The sequence below is a fragment of the Grammomys surdaster genome, unplaced genomic scaffold (assembly GCF_004785775.1).
Source record: "Grammomys surdaster isolate TR1022 unplaced genomic scaffold, NIH_TR_1.0 126488, whole genome shotgun sequence".
Classification (NCBI taxonomy): domain Eukaryota; kingdom Metazoa; phylum Chordata; class Mammalia; order Rodentia; family Muridae; genus Grammomys; species Grammomys surdaster.
In genome coordinates, this window is record NW_021621280.1 from 1 (window position 1) to 4,149 (window position 4,149).

General features: G+C 36.3%; 1 pseudogene; it reads right to left on the reverse strand.

Annotated features, from left to right (window-relative positions):
* Positions 1 to 1,208: 1,208 nt before the first annotated feature.
* Positions 1,209 to 3,809, reverse strand: LOC114614723 (annotated as a pseudogene).
* Between the last annotated feature and the right edge of the window lie 340 nt (positions 3,810 to 4,149).

The window sequence follows — 4,149 nt, forward strand, 5'->3', positions numbered from 1 at the left end:
AAGTCCCTGAAGAAAGAAATCGAAGAAGATCTCAGAAGATGGAAAGAAAGCATTTTATTGATAGACGAAGTTTCCACACATTGCAAAAAAGTTTCCCTGTACAATATATTTTGTCCTTATTATGGTATTTTTTTGAGACAAGGTTTATGTCGTATTGCCTGTATACTTGAAGAACTCAGTATAGAGATCAGGCTGGTCTTGAACTCACAGAAATCTTTCTGTCTTCATGTCCCAAGTGCTGGGATTAAAAGCGAGTACCTCCTACAGAGAAACCCTGTCTCAAAAAACCAAAAAAAAAAAAAAAAAAAAAAAGTGAGTACCTCCATATATGGCATCATTATTAAATTTTGGATATTGAACAAGATGTTTCTTATGGCTTTTTCTAGGGGATAGAGAAATGGCTTAGTGGTTAAAAGCACTGGCTGCTCTTCCAGAGAACATTGGTTCAATTCCTGCTCCCTGTGCCCTGGACTACTTGCTAATCAACCCTACCTGCCCTTGGAGGTTGGAGATGAGGTGGCTTGGAGTCAAGGACAGATACTCCCGGAGCAGGTGAGAAACTCCGAAGCAAGCTCTTCTGAAGTTGCTGCAAGTTTCTTTAATACCCTCCATTCGTGCCCCATTGGTTCCAAGAAACCATCTCTTCTAAACAGCAGTTCCTGATTGACTGGCATTGTCTACATCAGTCATCCTTGATCTCTCAGGTAGTCTTCAATCCGGTCCCCCTTCAGGAGATGCCTTTGTGGGTATGCAGCCCCTAGTGTTTACACAGGGGTGGCTACCTCCTTTTCTCCAACATTTCCACCCTTTCATTTTTTGGTTTTGACAGCCTAGTGGGAGTCAGGGTGTCATTGTCTCAACATTGGTGATCCCATCACGGAGAATTCCCAGTATAGTCACTGCTATTCCTCCTATAAATTCCCAACACATACATAGCAGCTCATAACTGCCTGTAAGTTCAGCTATAGGGAATTTGACATCCTCTTCTGGCTTCAATAGTCAGTAGGCATGCAAATAGTGTATGGACATGTATGCAGCCAAAATACCCATACACACTTAATTTAAAAAAATACAGCTTTTCACACAGTTACCTTTGCAAAATTTTATTTAATATAAACTCTATTATACTCTTCTAACATTTAAACCTTCTGAAAAGGCCTTCACACATCCCTTATCTTTAGGTTTACATTATGTATACTGTTGTGATTGGTAAGCAGAGAGTACAAGATAAATGCTATGTCATTTTATTTACAACAGTATTGTTCTCTCCATTATTAATTTTCTGCTGGGCTCTATGAGTTGAGTAATTAGGAAACGATTCACTGCATTCCTTACATAAGCAATGTCTTTCTTTAGTATGAACTCTGCAATGTGTTCTAAGATTTGAAAGTTGGATAAAGGATTTGTCATAGTCTTTGCAAGACTTCTTTCCAGTATGAATTTTTCTGTCATGTTTTAAAATATGAACTCTCAGTAAAAGATTTGCCACATTCCTTACAGAAGTGATGTCTTACTCCAGTATGAACTCTCCGATGTTTTCTCAGATTTGAATACTGGGTAAAGAATTTGTCAGTCTTTGCATTTGTAACTTTTCTCTCCAGAATGAATTTTCTGATATTCTCCAAGAATTGAGCACTTAGAAAACGACTTTTCACATTCGTTGCATTCATAAGGTTTCTCTCCAGTATGAACTCTGTGATGTCTTCTAAGATGTGAATCCTGGGTAAAGGCTTTGTCACATTCTGTACATTTGTAAGGTTTCTCTCCAGTATGAATTCTGGAATGTGTTTTAAGATGTGATAATTCAAGAAAGGATTTATCACATTCTTTGCATTTGTGTAGCTTCTCTAGAGAGTGAATCTTCTGGTGCCTTCTAAATGATGAATAGTGTTTACATGTTCTGTCACATTCATTGCATTTGTAAAGCTTTTCTCCAGAATGTCTTTTGTCAGTATGCATTTTCTGATGGCTTTTAAGGGCTGATAGCTGAGGAAATGACTTTCCACATTCTTTGCATTTGTAAGGCTTTTCCCCAGTATGAAGTCTTTGATGTGTTTTAAGACTTGAGCACTGGGTAAAGAATTTTTCACAAGTGTTGCACTTGTAGGGTTTCTGTCCAGTATGAATTCGCTGATGTTTTGTGAGAGTTGACTTCACAGTAAAGGATTTGCCACATTCCATACATCTGTAAGGTTTCTCTCCAGTATGAAGTCTTTGATGTATTTTAAGATGTGTTTGCTGGTTAAAAGATTTGTCACAAAGGTTGCACTTGTAGTTTTTCTTTCCAGTATGAATTTTCTTGTGTACAGTGAGGCTTGAGGTGGTTCTGAAGAATTTCCCACATTCCCCACACTGTCTTGGTTTCTCTACAATGTAGATTGTTTGTTTCAAAAGACTGTATGGTGAACCAAAAATGTCATCATATTCTTCTTGTTTGTGCTTTTTCTTTGATGTGTAGAGTCTCTGTTCTTTACCAATGTTGGACCACAAATTTAAAGATTCCTCACAGTCTTCAGATTTGCATGACTCTTCTCCATTGTGCATACTTTTAAGTCTATCTGGGTTTGATGAATCAACAGAGGCATCCCTGTTACTACTGCATCTGTAGTTATTAGAGGGTTCTACAGTGTTACTTGTTTTATAACATGTACAGTGGGAGGGTTAAAATGAAGCACTTTGCCAAACTCATTACACTGACAAGACACTTTTTTAGCCTTTAGGTGTTTTTGGACAGTATCATGGATGCAATTCTTTGAAAATAGGTACAAGTCAGATTAATTGGACTTGTTCCATGAGTAAACATTTGACAAATAACTGTCTATGATCTATCTCTCTTAAGATAACTTGATAAACAATTACTCAGAATAAAAGTCACAGTAGACTACCCTTTTCTCTGACTAAAATTAAATGGATTCATCCAAAACCAGTGACAGCCTTTAAGGGAGATGAAGCATATAATTGAAGAAATAACAGTTAGCTTTTGGATGGAGTTTATTAACTGATTATATTTAGAGTACATGTCTCTATGTTTAAACATCATTTTCTCAGATAAAGGTTATGTAGAGTTTAATTTAATTCCATTTTCATAGCATTTTGTTAATGAAAAAAAAGAGCACTGTTAAGAAGACAGAATTCCTTTTAACATTAAATGTTACTTAAAAGCATGAAAGGTAGTTTTTTTCTTTTAGAAAAAAAAACAACAAAAAATACACAACAACAACAAAAGAAATCACTTTAGGCCTTCAGAAGGAAAGGATGGAAAGAAAATATTTTGCCAGGTATACAAGGCTCTAGATCTTTTGAGACTCGAATTGTTTAAGTAGGAACTGGGAAGAGTAGAGAGAAGTATAGGCAAGATACATTGTATGAGAAAGGAATTCATTTCAATAAAATGAAAAACGAAATAAAATGATATGTGTGGAAATATTATAAGCTAATGAGTTCCTAAGTGCATCTTGAAGCCTAAAGGAAGGGTACATGACACCTGTAAATGAAAAATGGAAAGAAAAAAAGCCAAGTATGATGAAAAAGTCCTTTCCTACTACCAAGCTTTCCTGTGTCTTCTGTTGTTTCCAAGACAGCTTAACAGAGTATACAACACATTCAGTCAGTACATACAGTGAACGAGTTAGCAATTATATAACCAAAATATTCTCACCCACAGAGATGAGGTTGGTGTAATTCTCCAACATCACATTCTTGTACAAAGCTCTCTGAACAGAGAACAGGCATTCCCATTCCTCCTTGGAGAAGTCTACTGCCACATCCCAGTCAACAGCCCCTGAAAGAAAAAGGTATAGTTCTGCCATGTGATGCCAGGGACAGTGTTTTTCAGGATACAAGGAGACTTAAGAAAATTAGGGATGTAGATGAGCAGAGACAATAATTTAAAAAGATAATTGCCAACATAGTTACATTCCACAATAAATGTTCTAGCTTTGAAAACAGGATGACACAATAGTCTCATAAGTATGTCCATGAAACAGGGCATACACGTACAGTCTGGACACAGTTATCTATTCTTTGTTTATGTCCCATAGGATCACAGTGTATATGTCTCAGAGGGAAATTTTGACGAGGAAAAGTGGTTTTAAATGCTGTACTTGTAGTTAATATAGATTAAAACTTTATTAAAAATCAGAAACATAA